This window comes from Lepidothrix coronata, unplaced genomic scaffold, assembly GCF_001604755.1.
Source record: "Lepidothrix coronata isolate B3197 unplaced genomic scaffold, Lepidothrix_coronata-1.0 Scaffold75, whole genome shotgun sequence".
NCBI classification, from domain to species: Eukaryota; Metazoa; Chordata; class Aves; order Passeriformes; family Pipridae; genus Lepidothrix; species Lepidothrix coronata.
This window is the reverse complement of record NW_016690255.1, coordinates 3,281,262-3,302,182: the sequence shown is the minus strand read 5'-3', so window position 1 is coordinate 3,302,182 and position 20,921 is coordinate 3,281,262. Positions and strand designations below refer to the sequence as shown.

At 35.5% G+C, this 20,921-nt stretch overlaps 1 protein-coding gene and 1 long non-coding RNA gene across 2 annotated transcripts in view; one reads left to right on the top strand and one right to left on the bottom strand.

The window, feature by feature from the left end:
* The first annotated feature begins 11,410 nt into the window (after positions 1–11,410).
* Positions 11,411–20,921, top strand: part of CCDC102B (coiled-coil domain containing 102B) — a 147,112-nt gene continuing 137,601 nt past the window's right edge. Inside the window, exon 1 of the mRNA XM_017819421.1 lies at positions 11,411–11,494. The gene's annotated coding sequence lies outside the window, so the exon portion shown is untranslated. The remainder of the gene's footprint in view (positions 11,495–20,921) is intronic.
* LOC108499516 lies at positions 14,604–15,667 on the bottom strand. Its single transcript, XR_001875560.1, has 2 exons — positions 15,574–15,667; positions 14,604–14,674 (listed from the first exon to the last, which is right to left on the bottom strand). It is a non-coding gene; the product is annotated as an uncharacterized LOC108499516 (long non-coding RNA).

Here is a 20,921-nt window from a genome sequence, read left to right as displayed (position 1 = left end):
TTTTTTTTTCTGCATTGGTGAGATATTTGGTCACAAAATACATAGCAGAACACTGCACTTATTTATGAATAAAGACAAGGCTGAAACTACACATAAGTTAAACTAGCAAGTTAACTTCTTCAGGCTGATCTCAATGATTCAAATCAGCCACAGATATAGAAACATTACACAGAAAATATGTGCATATAGAAAAAAAATGGGAAAAGAAATGGTCTATCTGTCTTTTAAATCTGTTCTTTCAGTCATGGAACTGTTGACAAACTGATCACTCATGTTCAGGGTTACCAACAGATATAACTAGCTGAAGGGAAACTTTTACAACTTACGTTCAGCAGCAGTCATTCTTATTGCCAGATGAATAAAAGCAAATACTGACACATTTAACAGAAAACAGCATTGTTTCTTGTTCTTAAGAAAATGGTTATTATATCTAGTGTTCTGAAAGGTTTTCAGAACACTATATACATAGACAAAATTATCAGTTACATGGAAAGTTTCTTGGTTTGCTTATTTGAAAAGTCAAAAAACAATTTCCATCTCATTTGGTCCTGTCGTCCCTTCACAATACTGTGTACGTTTCAGTTTGTCTGTTTTAGCTTAAAATGATAAACGGTTGCATAGTTTTGATTTGTAATTAATAAGGCATTCCTATTGTTATTAATCTTTTCATTGTAGTAAACTAAATTTTTACAATCTGTCACATAATGTATCAAATTTTTTATTTTAAAACTGATCGTGTTTTCTTTCTTACCACCTTTCTGTCTTTAACTGATCTCTTGGAGGGTGGGCAGAGAGAAGAAAAACAAACAATTGAGCAGAAAGGTGCAATAGAAGATGTACATTGAGTATTTCTTAGTCTTCAGAGACATATAGCCGTGAAACATTTTTTACACAGATCCTTTGATCTTTGCAGATAAAATCTCGAGGTGTACAGATGTGATTAAAAGTATCCTTTAACATTTCTATAAGACTTTTTGTAATTAATTTTAATTAGTAACATTTTTCAAGACTGTATTACCTGGAAAATTTCAGCTACAACTTAAACTTCTAATACAAGATGAATTCATACTTGGTTAAGACAAGCAGTCACAATGATGTTGGCCTTAACTAAACTCTGTTAGGTGAAAAGCTGATCACCTGTTCAGGTATAAGCAGACCTTAACTCTTAGTGTCTGTTTGTAGAACAGTAGAACTCAAGGTGCTAAGAGATTCAAGGCTTATCTCTGAGATAGACTGATGGTAGCCATCATCCAAGTAAAAAAATTAAATTCATCAGTAATCTAAGTATGCTTGAGTTACTGTATTAGTTTATAGATGGTTCCTGTTTCTAATTTAATATCTAAATTTGCCCAAATATTTCTTGTCTTTGCAAATTTATATTTTTAGGCATGTTTTTCATTTACAACACAGTTTTTAGTGATTACGAAAGCTGAGTCTTCAGAGCTAAATTACAAGAGATGGAGAACAGATCTTTTGTGTTAGAAAATTATCTCTCTCAACTCTAATGCTGTTTTTCTTTAGAGAAGGAATGGAGTGGAGATTTAGCAGAACAAGGAATGGAAAAGCCTCACCATAGAACAATTTCAGAGTGGATGCTTGCACTGCAAAATATTTTTTTTTTTTAGAATACAAGTAAAGATGTCACTGTAAGGGTGAAGGGATCCTTACTTATATATATTTTCATACATAAATTTGGTTGGCTTGCTTTAGTTTCCCCTCCTGCACACACAATTTTCATATATTATTCCCAACTTCATTTAATTATTCCAAATATTAGAATGATGGATTAAGTTACTAATATTTTATATTTTTAAATGATCCCTGTAGCTGCTCACACTATCCCTCTGAATTGTGTAAATGAATGAAGGTTCTACAGAATGGTTTTTATTTTGTTTTTCTTTTGCTTTCCTGCCCTTTGTTTCTTGTTCAAAAAAAATGCTAGACATCAACTTAGGTCAAGTTAAACAGTACAGAATGTATTTCTTTGCCTTATCTATGACAGGATCTTGGATATTGGGAAAGTTCGTCCTTTCATTTCTTCTAGGCATTCTTGTGCTTAAGTATGATGGAAAGCCACTAAGAATGGAAAGAGAGAATTAGATTAAGCAGAAAACACTAGAGAGAGGATGATCTGAAGCAGTACAAGACTGTGCTGAGCAGTTTGCTATTGAAAAATGTGAAGTTAAACTGTAAAAGAAGGTGCTAAATGAGAGAGCAAATGTTTTGTTAATGTATAGACATCAGTCTTAGTACTCCTTTAGAAATTACAAAGATACATAAGTCCCTGACAAAACCAGAATGCAGGTAACAGGCAGTTCTATTCCATTTCAGTAAAAAAGTTGTACAACAACATGGCCACAGCTCTAGTCACATTAATATGGAAAATAAGTTGAAAATGGACTCAAGTTTCCCATTGGTATGTTCCCATTGAACATAACTGTTCAAAATGAAATTCAGTCAACTCAATAGTAATCTTAATAATTTCCTGTGAAATGGATATACTTTTCAGGATAACCCATAGAAGTCACTTGCATATGTGTTAACTTCAGGGCTCTCAAGGGTACAGTTAGAATGACTTTGTTTACCAAGGGGCTCCTCATTAATGAGGGATTATGTGGAAGAGTCTTTTTTAGAATAGATGTACTGGAAGAAGTATGGGTTATTTTAGATACAAGACATTTGTGACAGTCTTAAACCTCAGCTGTGTCATGCTGTCTTCATGGATCTTGATCTGTTCAGACCATTGCTGATAGGTAAACTCTGAAATGTTAACAAGTATGGCTGCAAGACTATATGGAAAGAGCCTGAAAAATTGTGCATAATACTTTTAGTAAGATGATATTTTAAACTATAAAAGAGATTGGTGTCTTTAGATTAATGTCAGCTCTCATTTACAGCCAATTCTAGTGCAAGGACTGGTGTAGTACTTGCAGACTATTTGTAACATGCAAATACATTCACAAATACTGTTCCTGCTGTCATGACTGACAGTGATTTGCACCACAACTTTAATTCAAGACATTTGCCTGACACTCTGCCAAGACTAGTGGTTTTTTTGTTGTTGTTGTCCTCGTTGCTTTTTCCTCTAATACGTTTTAGTAATATTGTTGGAAGTGGTGTATGTCTCTTTGTGGTACTCTCTTATGTTATATATAATAGTCTTAGGTGATTATTAATATTTGTTTTGAAACTGTGATTGATTTTTCTAACAATAACAGGTTAACAAAAAACAGAGTAAAAGTTTGCAAGAAGAGATTCTTGCAAACCAAACCAACCAAAATTACACTGATCCTATCCAAAACAAACAAACAAACAAACAAAAAATAAACAGGCACATGCTTGACTTTCTACATAGAAATGCACTCTGGGTTCCAATTCTCATTTAATCCTGGGAAAGGACAACTAACCTAATCGAAGTAATCGCAAAAGTGTGGAGCAAGATCTTAAAGATGTTCTTGCTTTTTAAGGCCTCTTTAACTGCAGTTGACCTATAAGTAGAACTAACAGAGTAACTTTCAACATCTATATGCCGCTAATGTTCATCTTAGTTTTGGGCTACAGGAAAAAAACCAGGAACACATCTTTCTTTGGATGTTATTTATAATCTGATGATTCAAAGACCTAATTATGATAGCTTCTTTTCTGAAATGGATACAGATGAAGTCCAGATATTGAAACCTAAATGAAAACATTCTTTTTATTAATAACATAGAAGCTTCCATCTTGCCAAATATTGTCACTTAAAATGCTGAAGATACAAGATGTTTTCATTATTGAGAATGGCAGTCTTACAGAGAGATAGTGTTGTGTCGCGGTAGGAATGGCCGTGCGACACGAAAAAAGATTCCAGCAAAGTTTATTCCAAGGAAAAAGCAGGAACACCGGGGCTGCAAAGCAGCCCCTTAAGTACAGTTTTTGAACACACGTAATGCACAAGGGTAGGACAGTTCAAACTTTCACACCAGAATTCTTACAGCTAATAGGTGCATTTTCTAAACTCTACTTTCTCATAACAACTTTGCTCTTTCTCAAAACAGCCCTGTTCTTTCTCACAACAGTCCTGAGCACCTGCTCTTATTTTTCTCTCATGTTGATGTTTTTCCCAGCCACTCTCGTTCAAAACAGGTCCTTGTTCTCATGAGACAGTACTCCTGTTTTCATGAGACAGTGTTCTCTATTCCCACGGGACAGCTTCCTCAGGATGCATCAGTATGTTGTCAGGATCAGGGCCTCCATCCTCAGTCCTCTCTTTCAGTCCATCTCAGGGGTACACTTTGATCTGGTCAACATCGATTGCTTCGTCAGTGTCTGCCAAGGTGCTGACAGACCTGCTGTCAACCCCGACAGTGTTGCATGTAAAAATGAATAAACTGTTGCTTTTTAGCTCAGTAACTGTTTTTACAGTGATTAAAGTTTTTGTGGCAATCATTGTTGCTGTTTGAATGTTGAGTACAGGCAGTAATGTTATTCTAGTAAAAGAAATAACTACTTTTAGATTAGAATGGAAAATTATGAATGTGAAAAATTGGAAACAATTGTTTTTTCAGAATGGGATAGACAGTGTTTATAGTACAATTTCAGACATCTTCCCTGCTTCAGGTGTGGTCTGATGAAACACTAGTCACCTCACGTTGCTGTATCAATCTGCTATCTCGAGTAGAGGTATTCTTGTGGAAGACACTGTTATTCTTAGGATATGAGGGGGGTTGGGGGGAAGAAAAGGTTGTTTCTAATGCTGTATTTATTAATAGCAGCCATATTCTAAGCATACAAAGTAGTGCCTCATTCTGCAGCCTTCTCAAGGGGATGTTGAAAGATACACTTCCAACAAGATACTTCTTGTACACTTCACTGCAGTATTTTTCAAGCATTTCTGAAAAAATATATTTATTTTAGAATTGATATCTGAGGAGGAAAAACTGAGAAATCTGAGCATATGAAAGATTCATCAAGGAATATATTTTCCCTGAAACTGTGAAGCTTCATAATTATTTTAGTGTGGGACCTTTCCCATTTTTTATCAGAAATATATGTAGAAATTACTTGTTAACTTTTATATGAATGCATTGATTAATACTGATTCATTCAAAGTCAGACTTTTGTGTTTGAAGGTGATAAAATGAAAAATCATCCCAAGACTTTTTCTTCTTTGCACCCACATATGCAAGTCTTTCAGATCACTGCTTTCCTGGGCAAATCTAAACCTCACAGCAGCATCCCACCTGTGTGCTTAATGAAAGGTTTGGCAGTGCAAAAAAAAGAAAATACCTTATTTATTCTTAATTTGATTTAATTTAAAATTCCTCTAAATTATGTTGCTGGTATTTCAACATTACATTATTTCAACACTAAACTGTAGTCATAAATATAAATTATGAAAGTATGGTAGTATCGTTTTTCCAATCAGAGGTACTGGAAATTTGTAATTATATTTTAATTGAAACTTTACTTGGAAACTATGCTGCTGAGTTATTTTTAAAGTATGGAAGGGGAAAAACTTATTTAGGTATTCAGTAAAAAATAATATGTATCTCTCAGGAGATCAATTGCTCTTGCTTTTTTACTTTTATTTCTCATCTTAAAACTTCTGGAGTGTCAGGCCACTTAGTCCACTCCCCACCCCCTCCCCCGCAATGAGCCAAGACATCTTCAACTAGATCAGGTTGCTCAGAGCCCCATCCAACCTGGCCTTGAATGTTTCCAAGGGTGAGGCATCCACCGCCTCTTTGGGCAAGCTGTTCCAGCATTTCACCACCCTCGTAAAAAATCCACTCTCTTATATCTAAATCTAAATCAACCCTTCTTCAGTTTAGAACCATTACCCCTTGTCCTACCACCACATGCCCTTGGAAAAATAACCATCAATTGGTCAGGAGACACCTGGAATAAAATCAGGAACAGCTGAACTAACTGAGGTGACTAATCCTGATTTTCTTTTTCTTTCTTGACCATAAACCACTCAAATTTTGGTACCATGTGGAAATAACTTCCTATGCACAGGAGTCTTCAAATTTAGAGCCTATTTTACAACCTACTTTGCTGATATTTCTTCTTGTTGGGAGTTAGGAGTAGTTCTGCCAAACTGAGGCTTGTTGAAGTATACTTATCTATAATGAGCAATCCATTTTCAGGTGTAACATGTTAATTTTCACTAAAGAGTGTAATGAACAACAGAGAGTTAAGTTTATATTTACAGAGAATCTCTAAGCATGTAAGTAGTTTCACCACAACTTTGCTTACGACATATTTGCTACTGCAATCCGAGCTGAAAAGTATTAATAGCTCAACATCAGCCAAATGCAATACGTATTTTTTCCTGTTTCACTTCTAATAAGCAGAGAAGTTCAATCAGCAGCATGAATCTGTACAAGATAAATTGTTTACATTAATCTGCTATCCCTGTTTGCACTCATGAATTGATCTAACTTGCACAAGTGAAGTCAGAATTGAAAACTGAGAAGCTGAGCAAACTATTACCTCTGGACAAACTTCTTCCTGTTATGCTTTATCACTGTGCTAGAATAAAAGTAAGAATTTTTTTAAGACGTTACTGTTTGATGTTGCTTTTAAGTTTTATGATCTCTTTTAAAGTTATTTAGCTAGGATTGAGGTGTTACATGCATAAGTGGTTTTATTAATGATATCCTGTTACATCTGTGTGTAACCTATTGAGGTGGATTAACCCTGGCTGGACACCAGGTGCTAAAACCACTGTATCGCTCTCCTCTTCAGCTGGACAGGGGAAAGAAAATACAATGAAAGACTCATGAATTGAGATAAGGACAGAGAGAGATCTCTCAGCAATTACCATCGGGGTAAAAGAGAAAACTCTGGGAAATTATTTTAATTTCTTACCAACCCAGTCAGAGTAAGGTAATGAGAAATTAAACTAAATTTTAAAAACACCTTCTCCCCACCCCTCCCTTCTTCTCAGGATTAAGTTTATTCCTGAATTCTTTACGTCCTTCCCCCAAGCAGCACAGCAGGACAGGAAATGGGGGCTGCAGTCAGTTCATCACATATTATCTCTCCTGCTCCTTCCTCCTTGGGGGAAGGACTCCTTACATTCTTCCCATGCTCCAATGTGGAGTCCCTCCCATGGGAGACATGAAGTCTGCATGGACTCCTAAGTGAACTTCTCTAACTTGAGTCTCTCCCTCAGGCAGCAGTTCTTGATTAATTGCTCCACCCTTTCTACCGGGTGTAGTCCTTCGGGAGCAGACTGCTCCAGAATGAGTTCCCATAGGGTCACAAATCCTGTCAGCAAACCTGCTCCAATGTGGACTCCTCTCTCCAGAGGGTCACATGTCCTGTCAGGAGACTGCTCCAGTGTGGGCTTCCCACAGGGTCACAGCCTCCTTCAGGCATCCCACCTACTCCAGCATGGGCTGGAGGTGGGTCTCTGGTCCATCGTGGACCTCAATGGGCTGCAGAAGACAGCCTGGCTCACCATGGTCTTCACCACAGACTGCAGAGGAAACTGCTCCACTGATTGGAGCACTTCCTGCCTCTCCTTCTACTGACCTTGGAGTCTGCAGGGCTGTTTTTCTCACACATTCTCACTCCTCTCTCTGGGTGCAATCACTGTTGTGCAGGGTGCACTTTTTCCCCCTTAACTACAATTATCGCAGAGGGGTTACCACCATCAGTGATGGAGTCGCCCTTGGCCAGCAGTGTCCATCCTGGAGCTGGCTGGCATTGGCTCTGTCAAACATGGGTGAAGTTTCTGGCAGCTTCCCACAGAAGCCGTTTCTGTATCCCCCACTCCCCCATCTAAACCTTGTGAAAGCAAAGCTTTGCTGTGTTTGCTTGTTTAGTACGTGCCAGCACTTGGAAGAAAATGAGAGAAATATGTAACCCCTTTTTTGCATTTCTAATTTTATAGAGAAATTCTAGAAAATATTTAACCTGTGTCTTTTTCCTAGTCTGTGTATCAAACAGAACTGCGTTATGTTTTCTTACACAGAGAAGTCTGCGTAAGACTCATGAATTGAGATTTTAGTGGTTTTGTTTAACTGTTTTATCCTTTCTGTAGCTAACTATATCTTCATAGGTTTGCTTTTTTGTTATATAAGTTTGGGCTTCACTTTTTCTGCTGGAGAGATGGGATTCAAAATCACATGACATTTTTTGTCCCCATTTTCTTCTTCAGACCTTGGAAATATCTTCTGTGTCAAATTGTCTTCTATGTGTTTTCATCATCTAAGGAAGCATGTCTGGGTTGAGGTACGGTAAGGGATGACCTCCTATCCTTATACTTTCAAAAGCATTGTGGTGCTTATTGTTTCACTTGTATGAAATTGTGTGGAATAATATGAAATAGTAAAATTAAAAGTTAGTCTCCTGAACAGACAACTGAGTATTTATATGTTTTTTGAGAACACTTGAGGAAGCCCAACTTCAAAATGTTACAATTCAAAAGGTTACAATTTTAGTGCTTCGTACCCCTCTCAATTTTCCAATTCCACTAATAGGAATGTTCCCATTTATTGCCATTTGTACTTGAAGTGCTTTATTGGTTTTGGCTTTAATAGTAATGTAATTTAATTTCTTGTATCTGCTAAGGAAATTGCATCAATGCAGTAAATATTCTAAGTTTTGAAAAAGACTTGCTCTAGCTTTTTCCTCTGAGACAAATTATTTGATATTCTTCATTGGCTCAATAATCCTAAAAAGGATCCGGTCTCTTCCTTTGTGACCCCAAAGGGATGAGTCTTGACATTTAAAAATTCAGAATTTGGCTTTCATGTTCTCTTAATGCTTCTCTATGGATCTTGAAAAAAGCAGGTCAGGCATGCTGCCAAAGTTCAAATGTACTCAAAGTGAAGGGATACTACCCCACTCTAAACAGGGGTGCAACACCAGAGTTTACAACTAAAGCCATGTATGAAAACATATGTTCTAGATTTTTGGTGCTATCTATAGTATTTTTCATGTTTTCTCAGTAAAATTTTCTTACAAAAATAGTGACCAGAGTCTCATTCTCTTGATGAACGTATGAATGTTCTTGGTATGAACTAAGAATTGTTTACATACTCAGAGACTTCTAGGAAGACAATTCAGTTCCCTAAGTGGAGGACAAGTGTTAGCAAGCTTGCTTTTGGCAATGTCTTTTCCACAATTATTACAGTGACCCAAAGCAAGGTCAGTGGTCAAATGAGACTGAAAAGGAAGAATATATTTCCAAGTAAAAATACAAAAATACCTAACTATTCCACTTATTTTTTTCAATAAACATTTGCAATTGCTTATCAAATGTAGCACCATAGGTGTGTCAGGTTCCTTCCTGCCTTTCCCTAATAGTATCTCAGACTAATTTCCCTGGTAATTCCCTGGATTCATGGAGGGAATTCAGATACTTAGTACGGAAAGCTTTTGAGTTTGCTGAGTTTTGATTTTTACTTTTTTTTTTTTTAATTTGATTCTCTCATCAAAGTCAATGATAGTTTTTATCAAAGTTTAGAAAACCCAATTCATATAGTAACTTCCCAAACTGACAGTATAATTTTTTAATTAAATTTGAATGTATCTTTTACAATGATACAAAATCAAGATTCCTCCAAGAATTGGTCATGACTACAGAATGTAACAGTATAGAAGCTGATTTTTGGTTCACAGAGTCACAGAAATGCTGAGTTAGTAGGGATCCACAAGGATCATGGAGTCCAACCCTTAGCCCTGCACAGGACCATCCCCAAGAGTCATACTGTGTGCCTGAGAGTGTTATCCAAATGCTTCTTGAGCTCTGTCGGGCTTGGTGCTCTGACCACTTCCCTGGGGAGCCTCTTCCAGGCCAACTACCCTCTGCATTCAGAGATTGTAGTAAGTGAAAAATGGTGGAAAGTGAATGTCATGAATGAGTTTAAATGTGAATAGTTACAAGTGAATAACATAATGTCTAAGTTATGATGTGTGTATAATTTGATTTCTAAAATGTGAAGAGATTTCCTAAAGTAGGGATAATGGAATGTAGCCAGAGAGTATTCTGGTGGGAGATGAAATCTATGTAGTTGCTAAAGAAGCCATGGAAGAGGCATAAAACAGCCATTGCTTTATTTTAATTTTTGGATTTGGTTTTTGTTGGATTGAGGGGTTTTTTTGTTTGTTTATTTTTAATTTGATACAGACTTGTGGTTTGGTTTTATTGTGGGGTTTAGGTTGGTTTTGTGGTTTTTTTTTTCTTTGGTTTGGGGCTTTTGGTTTTTGGGGTATTTTTAATATATGTCTATGTGGGTTTGGGTTTAGTTTTTTTGTTTTGTTTTGTTCTGTTTTACCTATTTTAATTAATGTCTTTTGTCTCATGGCAGTGGAATAGATTTTGTGAGTCATGGGAGTCACAGAATACATATGTAATTGATGAGAGTGGGAGGATTTGCTTGTTCATTTCCTGAAAATAAATTTAAAAAAAATTTAAAAAGTCTAAGTATCAAACAAGAGAGGAGTCCTGTAGCTATAGCTACTATTCATGATGAAAAGACTACCTGCTATATTGCTGCTAAACGTGTTGTGATGTTAATACAGAAGTAGAGCTATGTTGCTTAAAGCTATGAGAAAGGAAATCTGGCTTCTCCATCTGAGATTGTGACATAGGAGTTGTCAGTGTTCTGTATATTATGCGGGCTTTTTTGTTTTAATGAGAAATATTTAGCTTTTCAGAGCTATGGCAAATCATTTCAGCTGCGTCTAACTAGATCAGTTTTATGTCTTGAGGACCTGCTGTTTTGGTAGCCTGTGATATCAGCCTTGGGACAGTGGTGTCATATGTTGTCNACAAAAATCTTGAAGCTTGTATTCTGGAAGGAAACATTCCTTACCTTCTATTTTAATATTTAGCTGTAAATTTTAATGCAAAATGAGCTTTTCAAAGTCTATATTTTTTCAAGTTTCCTCATCATGGTCTTTTCATATCTCTCATAATCTAGAGTTTTTCATAATAATGTCCAACAGCCCCTGGCTAATTGCTGAGTTAATTATGAAAATGCATGTATTTGCAGGACCATATATCATCTAGCTGACTAAGAACTTAGTCTTATTATAAGATATTGAAAACTCTGGAGGTTTACTAAGAGCAAGTAGTGGTTTGAGAATCCACTTAATTTGGTTGGGTACTAATATCTCTGCTTAAGTACTGTGATTCAAATAACTAATTTCATTTCATACATAATATTTGGGGGACTGGGTTCACAGTCTTCAGCTTAGAAAGGGGAGGAGGGGCAAAAAAAAAGAATATGTAATGCTCAGTGAAGAACAGTATGTCAAAAAGTTTTATTTTCTGTAAATGACTTTACTTAAAAGAAAAATGTGGTTTTAGTTTCGATAATGTCTGACCAATGAGAATCTTTTTCAAGTTACTGTGGAGTGGCCTTAATGCTGTAAATAATCCAATTGGCCAAGTCCCAGTACAGTGCAGATGAGAAAAGGATGCAGGAAATTCAGTTGTTTACACATGTGTCTGTAACACTGAGAAGCAAGAGGAGCCCAGAAAACTCAGAGGGTAAGGGGTCTTAAGCTTGTGGGTTTAATGTTTAATTTCTCTATTTCTCTTCAGGGACAAAGCATGAGTTACTATCTTGCTGATGGTAAGGAGGAAAATAATCTGAAATACACAGCAAAAGTACTGAAGATCAGAAAACAGTATTGGAAATATGTGGTTAAGTTCTATCTAACTAGATTTTTCTCTTCTGTCTTTTTGGCTACTATGAGGTAGTATTAGTTTTAACACCCCATTAAATATAGCTTGTTCTTCAAATCCTTACTTAATCAGGTTAATTTTCAAATTTTTCAAAGTTATTTCTTATTTTTCATTTATAAATTAGTATAAATGCAGAAATTTCAAGGATTATACTCTTTTAATACTAAACCCCTTTTTAAAATTACTTTGTGAAATGCATCTGCAATAACATAAATTGGTAAATCTTTGTTACCTTTTAGTAAGTATCAGTATTATGGATATAAGTGTAGTGAGAATACTGTTAGGAGTCTGCAGAAGTTCATACTGCAATTTTTATTTAGAAGGCAGTGTTTACGCAGTGTTTCTATTTTCATAAGTTATAAAACTCAATAATGAGTTGTATAATCCTGACTATCTTCAGAAAATATCTGAAGATGGGATAAGAAAGAAGTGCGTTCTTAGCTATATGATATTATTCTAATGCAATGAAACATGTTTATTCATGCTCTGATTTGTTGATGTTGGACAGAGATATTTAGTTCGTCATTTTTTTCAAAGTTAAGTAACGGAGATGGTATGAGAGTGTGGATGATCCATCACCAATGAGAACAAGGGTCAAATTCCAAAATTAATGTTGATGAATTCAGTAAGAATATATAACAAATAGTACGAATAGGCTTCCTATGGACTATGTAGATAGTTGCATTTTGTTTATCATAGTTCTCACTGATTCTTAAAACCCTTTTATGAAGCAGACTCTGTTATAAATAGTCCTATGGCTAGAATCCTAGCTTTGTTTTAGACTACCTATGCTAGAAAAATTACTTTTGAGTTTCTGAATGCAGCTCTTTGAGTAATAAAATGAAGATAGATGGATTTCCAAAATATGTTAGGCATCACTTATAGAACTAGTTGTATTGCCTCCAGAGACATCTACAAAAAACTAGTGAAAAATGTGAAATTAGTTGTCTGTCTTTTTTAATGTATTTGTATGTAGAAATTTTGAATTGAGGCCACTCTTTCACCTTAAATATAAAGTACTAATATCAATCTTGGGTAGATTTGAAAAATAAATCACTTGAAAATGAATACTCTAAAGCAGCTGGTAATGAACAGACTTAAAACACTGTCATTGACTTCAACACCAAGAGGGGTAGATCTTGATATTGTTTAAAGTGTATCAATCTGATATTCATGGAATCATAGATTCACAGAATGGTTTGGGTTGGAAGGGACCTTAAAGATCATCGAGTTCCAAACCCCGTGATACAGGCAGAGACAATTCCCAGTAGATGGGGCTGCTCAGGGCCCCATCCAACCTGGCCTTGAACATTTCCAGGGATGGGGCATCCACAGCTTCTCAAAGCAACCTGTTCCAGTTCCTCATCACCCTCAAATAAAGAATTTTTTCTTATATATTCTACGAGCTGACTCTTCTGTGAGTTGAAGAGACAAGCGTTACCCACAATAACAATTCTATATTGATAGCCTTTATTCCATTAGAATCTGCTAAATTTAACAAAAAGAAAGATACATTTTTCTTTTCCAAATATTTTTTCAGAATAAAAAAGCATATCTATTTCCACTTTTATTAAACAAGTTTTATTTTAACCTTTTCCTATATATAAAGTTAACAAGAACATATGGACATTTAAGGCAACATGGTATCAGGAAAAACTTCTAGTGCAAATATAGATTTTTGTCACCCATAAAATGTTCTTACAATGAAGTATGTATTATTTTTATTTAAATACCACTTTCTTCTTATATTCCTGTAAACTCTTGGTGTCCATCCTCTTTAATGATTTTCTATTCACTAGCTTCCTTGCTCTTACTCTTCACTTCTTTCTCAGCTTTGAATCTTCCACTCCCCTTAAATCAGTGAGTTACAGTGCTAATTGAAAACTGAACATTAATCTCACAATTTTGTAAGGGCTACTTTAATGTCAAAGATTTTCCTGCATCCCCAAACATAGAGATATTTGTTGCAGTTACAATGATGTCTGGTAAGTTTTCTATGTGACTAAAAAGTTAGGCAAATTAGCTTCTAAATTACAGTTTTACTGTTATTAATAGTCCATTTCATTTGTAGAGACCTTTATTTGGCTTTTTTTCCACATAGTTAGAAACCCCGTTTTCTTCCTCCTGGGTATTTTAATGTGGTATTAATAGAACTGTACAACAGGGGTTTACTGTTTATTTAACTGGGATAACATACAGGTGTATCAATATATAGTAACTACATTATCTTGGTATTAATTTCCTGTTAAAGCTGCTAGAAACCATATTCACCTTTCCTTTGAAAAAGCAGGTCTCTAAGCAAAGGCTGCTTTTGCTCCTATTCCCTTATTAATCCAACCAATAATCTTTAATAGACTGGTTTATTGTGAAAATGATCCTCCCTGAACAGCTTGATTCTCTGCTCATGCTGATTTGAGTAATCTTGGTCTGATTTACATCGGGTTAAATGAGACTCTGTTTATGCCAAATCCAGTCTTATTTAATGTCAATCACATTACTGGAGGAATACCAGAGAGGAAATGCCATGAAAGTTCCTATTGTTTTGATTATTTTTTTAAAATGTATTTTCAGTTGACTTGAAGTTTTCTCCATAACTTTTGTAGGTATCCATGTTGGCAAAAGGATGCCAGCTTCCCTTCTGTCTAAAGGACAGTATTCAAAAGAATATATGCTGAAAGAGTCAGGCTGAATAACCACCACTTATACAATTAATTTCTTCACTTTTATTGGGAGTACTTGTTGCCCTACAGTGAGTGGTCACTGAGAGAAAAAATAGAGATTCTTCTCTATGCATTTAAGTGACCTCTAGGATGCAACAGAAGGTACTTTGTGATTTATTTTATGTGACTAGTCTAACAACTCTGGAATCATGGTTAAAGTGACAATATGAATTATTTTTTAAGTTTTTTTCCCTCAGAGAAGGCTTACTGAATTTGGAGTCAACACAGGATGGTATCTTGCAGTATTAAAGGAGTCCTTGAGCTGTTGAAAGACATAAGATGGTGTTAAAATGCTAAAATATTTAAGAAAAATCAAGAATAATTACATTTAAATGTCCAAGTAACAATCTATTTGTAAAGAATATTCTTCAGAGACATAATTATAGAAGAGATTGCTTCTAAAACTGTTCTGATAAAACTGAGAACATCTCTGCAGAACAGAATTGTTAATTCTGATGCAACTATATCAGAGTAGTTGAACAAGTCAAAGGGATATGCTCTGACCCAGAGAAAGCACGATATTCATCAGCATTCTTACTTGTCTGCTTATCTGGGTGGGAAAATCACTTGTTTCCAGATTGAGCAGTGTTTTGAAGAAAAAATGTTTTGTGTCCTAATAAGTATTGGAATGTTTTATGTTGCCGTCTGAGACAAAGTTTCAGATATCTGTGATTAGTTTTCCCAGCTCCCAGTGTTATGAAATTTCTTTTTGAAAGTAGGTCATGTTTTGAATAAGAATGCATCATAAATGATTTCAACTCTAACAAGACGATTCCTGATCTCTCATATCATAAAGCATATGGTTTTAAGATACTGTCAAGAGTTTTAAAAACCTGAAGAATTTCTCAGTGTATAAGCAAGGACTAGAAACTTAACTTTTTCAGAGATGTGCTATTACATCTTCACACATTGGAAAAAAAAAACCATCCACCTTAGTGTTGTTTTGTTAGTAAGCAAAAAAGCACCTGTAAATGAAAGTGAAGCTATCCAATTCAAACAATCTTTCCAACTGAGTAACATAGAAAAAGTTGTTAGAAATGTGATATAAACTCTAGAAAATAAAATTGTCATCATTTTTGTCTAAATTATGAAGCTTCTCTGCATTTAAGTGACCTCTACTGTTTGGATTGACAGGTTTTAATATTGCATCTGAACATTTACCTATTCAGTAAAGTGCTCTTCAGACTGGATAACGTTTGTCTTCAGTTGCCTTTTTCAACTTCATTTTGAGAATGAAAGAACAGCTGACCTGATCTGTAGCCCAATCTGAAAAATGTGAGAAAAAACCCCCACAGATCTGTGAAGTCCTCAGCGCCATTTGGAGGTAGCTGAGCCTCCTCAACTATACCCAATAAGAACTTACAGTTGTTCTCACAAAGAGATTAATTTGACTTTTAAACATAAATAAATAAAACAGTAAATAGTAGAATGCTAATATTATCAATAATTGGAAAAGGAATTTAATCATTGAGAATGCAACATGATAAAATTGTCTTTGGTCTAAATAGTGTGTTGTAAGCTTATTTATAGCTTACTTGCAAATATTGATGTCTAATGTATCTTAAATTTTTTAACAAACACCCTGGATGAAAATGACCAGCTGAATGAGATGTTTTTAGATTTCTTGTCTTGCTTTCACTTTTAACTTACAACTGGCTTTAATGCTTGCAAATTTTAAAGTCTTATAAAACCAATTATGAATCACATGCTCAAAGGCAGGTCTAACCTTGTGGAGGATGTATGTCTTGAATATTATTTCCCTGCATTTCTGGAGTCTTCCCTCTTTCTGAAAAGCTCAGAGCAAATCTATGAAAGATGCTCTTCTATGTCATGTTGAAGGACTGTCTGTCAGTTTAAGCAAGATAGTGCATGTGTGTGCTGACTGAGTTGCATATTCTGTAATAACATACTGACAACTTGGATTGTGTGGAGACTTTTCAGATTCTCTGTTTTTGACTGACAACTGGTTTGTTGTAACTGAGCTGAGTGGTGCAAACAGTTACCTTTCTTAGCTTCCTTGTTCCCTGTAAAGGGTCTATGACCCCTTTAGCACTGCAGTTCATTTCAATATGGGTAAAAAATTGTCACGTTAACACTCACTGAAACTAACTTACTCTGCTTTCTGTGGAAACAGAGGAGTAAGACTCATGCACTTGGTTATTCTTTGCCTTAGCTGTGGAACTTCTGCAAACCCAAACCAAACCAAACAAAAAAACAGATACCATTTTAATGTGATTAAGAGCAACTCTCATTGTGCCTGAAAAATAGGATACCTATAGGTGTTTTCATAAATCACACAGAGTTCACTTGCATCTTTAGCCATAAGCATTTAAAAGGTGTGTTTCGGTATAGTGAAACAGTATTAACTAATATGAACACTATTCTTCTGAAGCAATATCTGTTTCAAGTTTGAGTACAAATACTATTGTTCTAAAGAAATCTCTCTATGCTATTCAGGAGATTCCTATTAGACCAGATGTTTAACTGATATGAATTAATTTGTATGAATTAACCATAGTCTTATATTAAATACACTCTGAATTCGTTATCAGTTGAAGTTATTATTCAGATTATTCATAGCTTGTCATTCCTTATAGTCACACATCATTCAGGCAATATATTCCATACGAATACCAATCTCCACATAGAATCAATGAGACTAGATTGGAATTTAGGGGACTTGGCTACTTGTTTAGTTCAGAAGTTTACACCAGGTTTTGTAGACCTGTTTGTAAGTTGGTTACCCTGAAAAGATCTAAAAATTTGACAGTTCATACTTATCCTAATTACCTAGGAAATTTATTTTACCTCTTTTTTTAATTGATCATATCCTAATAAAAGGTGATAAACAATCTCAAAGGGGAGCTAGCCAAGAAAACTGTTGTGTCTCAAAAGCCATAGCTACATAATTAAATCAGATTACGCTTGGTTTAGCTTTTGCTTAGTACTTAATTCTGTTTGAGACTGTCTGGGAAAATTGTTCATTTCATACACACTCCTGTCCCTCCCTGTGTAATCTGATTCTACAGTATATTTTTTCATATGTAGTGACTGAGGAATGAGTATCAATTCTACAGACTCAAATGTATAAAAATTATAGTTGATATATTATGAAAGTTTGTAATCAAATGAAAAATTCTTGAGGAAATGAAGTTACTATAAATTATGTTTAAATCAGTACTTTAGAACTTCTTTTGGCTTTGTGGGTAGTAAATGACAACATCTCTATGTATAAATATTTATATTACTCATATTTAACCCTAAGGATTTGAATACAACTTCAAAGATGTGAAGAAATATCAGCTTGTCTCTGCAAAAGACTTGAAAGATATTGCAAGGATACGTAATAGTTTGTAGTAACGAATAGACCTAAATCAGAATAAGTATATAATACTGGTTCTCATCCTGAAGAAATAGTATCTGAACTGGTTAGAGTTTATTGAAAGCGGCAGACAAAAAAAGGAAAGAAAGAGTAACATCTGTTTACATTTACTGGAATCTGACTACCTTCCAAGTTGTCTTTTTTATGAATGTGTATGTCTACAGTATGTATATATAGTATGTACACAGTGTATATAGTCTGTATAATATTATGTAAGATATTCATGGCTGGGCTTCGCGAACGAAGACTTGGGAAGGGCTCTACCCACGTTTGTCACAAGTGCGTTGGTGACTAAAAAGGCCAATACGAGACAGGCATGTCCGGTTGCAAAAGGCACAGCAGAAAGACTCCTTAGATGGTATATTCTGCAGGACACGATTCTTTCTGCATTATCTTTTCTCCTCAAGGGTGATCCTGCGTGCTTTCTCTAAAGCATCCACAGCGTTATAGATGGTGTGTCTCCAGGCCTCCCAATTTGAGGCCAGAGTAGACCAGTTATGATGTTGATCAATATGGCCAAGGCTGAGATGTTGTTTCAGGGAGTCCTTGTATCTTCTCTTCGGGGCTCCTCTCATGCGGCAGCCAGTGGCAAGTTCACCATAGAGCAGGATCTTAGGGAGGCGGTGGTCCTTCATCCTGGAGACGTGCCCTGCCCATCGCAGCTGCGTTCTCAGTAACATGGCCTCAATACTTGTGTCTGTTTCCTGTGTTTTAAAACTAATTGGAACAGTGAAGAGGATTTTACCTTAAAGTGAATACTGGGATATGGGGAGAAAATGGTCAAAATGAAAAAGGAAAAACAGTACATAGGACCACAGACAAGTGGACCAAGTTCTTTTCTGGTGCATCTCTTTTCAAAGAGAATTACAGCACTTCATTTTGAGCAAGAACCTTTAAGACCACCCACCATTGGCAACAATAATGTAAGATTTGCTGTGGAAGAATTCTTGTCCTAATTTACTGCTTTTAATTATTGGCACCTTATGTCTTAATGTAACTCAGTAGAACAAATTCTCTTTACCTAGGGGTGTTTTTGTTCAGTGGAAAGAAAAAAAATGGTCAGTCTTAAAAGCTTTTAACCATGCTAGTTTTACCTCTTCTGTGGTCAAGTTCTATTAGCATAGAAAGTTGCCACTATATTTTACAGAAGAAACTCACACATTGAAAGAAATATATAATATCTCATGGTTAGATGAATTACAGTAAGGGTATTCATTTCAATAAAGGCATCAGTCCAAATACAAAATTTTTCATGGAGAAGTAAACGCTTCCTGCAAGTCACTAATTGTTGCTGTTACAGGCATATTTTTTTCTGGATTGTTTCCACCTGTGCATAGAACTGACCTTCAGCCTGGGAAGTATCTGAAAATACTTGATTATCTTGTTCACCCTTTTCTTTCACACACGGTGCTCTCATGTTCTCAGTGTCTGTTGGCAGAACAGATTTATGGAGATAAAGCCTTCTTTCTTCTTTTTCCGTGTGCCTTACAGCTGGTTCTTGACAACAGTGCACAATTGCTGCTTCTAGGCAGTTCAGTATTGTCTCAAAACTGGTTTATTTCTTATGGCCTTTTCTACTTACATGGTGTTTTGTGAACCATTTGGCTAAAAGTTATATATTCTGAGATTCACAATTTATTATCTTCATTTCCTCTCAATTCCTGATTGTTATGGCAACAACTGGAAGTAACCGGCAGAGCTCCTCAGAAATCACACTGCTCAGAGAGTCATGGAATGGCTGAGGTTAGAGGGGACCTCTGAGATCATCTGATCCATCCACCTTGCTCAGAGCATCTTACTCAAGACTTCTACATAGCATGCCTTTGATTCAAAAGAACTTCTGTAACGCTAGAGATTTTATTTTCTCTTAAATGAGCAGGACTACTTACGTTTGGAACCGTAAATCTTATTTCAAAGGAGTAAGTTATGGGAATGGATAGCAAATGAGAATAAACTGGCAATGGGACTGTCATGGCCACCCTCAGAGTCACTTTTTTTCCTACTTGAAAAAAGGCTACTTCATATTTCTTTTTGTAAAATTATAAATTATAGATATGTACTTTTAACCTACATGTCTTCATGTGAATTATTAAAACCTTCAGGAGAAGCAAACTATGTCAGTAATAGAAAGAATTCTTCCTCTGGAGTTAGAGAATTTTTGTTTATTACAATGCATACTGGAATATCAGGTAGCAGTATACTTAGTAGTGTTGTGTAGTGTAAAATGCTTATTCCAACATTATGGTAATTGCTTTCTTTTCCTTTGGTTTCTGGATAGTCTGACTAAACCAGAAAAAAAAAAGATTAAGCCATTTCTGAGTCCCCCTTTCACTTATTACTCTCTCTGTGGTTTATTGTCTTTCAGTACTATCTTTACTATACTCATCCTTTGCCTCTTCTCCCGGGAATTTAGCTATACATGGACAGCTAATATAATAATGTACTTTCTGGGGGTACTTCAGAAACACCTTATCTGTCACAAAGTTTTATATGATAGTAAAATGCAATTTTCCCTGCAGAAATGCCACTCTCCTGAAGTTACTTTCTGGTATTGAACTTTTTGGATCCGATAGAGTAGTTAACAAACCTTATTTATGGATTTTTCAATAGAAAGACAAGTTGAAATGTGGGTCTCATTTTTTGCCTTCTCTCTCTCAGTCACATTATTCTCTCTCATCATTTAGTGTTGATCAATTCAAACATGAAGTCTGACTCCATTTACTCCATTTTTGCATAGATTCTACTATCAAGTGCTTACTGATATTTGATCCTACTCTTTTTACTGCCTCTGGAGTTTTTAACATCTCCTGAGATTTAGTTTATTTATTTGTTTTAAAGGCAAAGGTGTTTATAGCATAATGAAATAATGAGGAAAATAGTGCCACTCAATTTTCCCAAGATTATATATTTGATCCTATAGGAAGTGTAGAAGACTACTCTGCCTCCTCTCTTTACTGCTTCCTCACAACCGGTCTAAATATTTTGGGTTTTTTCTCTTTCAGTGCTATCATTTTTTTGATTAAAACATTCCTGTCCTTTAGGAACTTTGAAAACTAAAGAACTTGGAAATTAGGATTTAGGCCTCACATTGTCTCTTACACTTCAAAAATTCAGGCTGAGGATACAT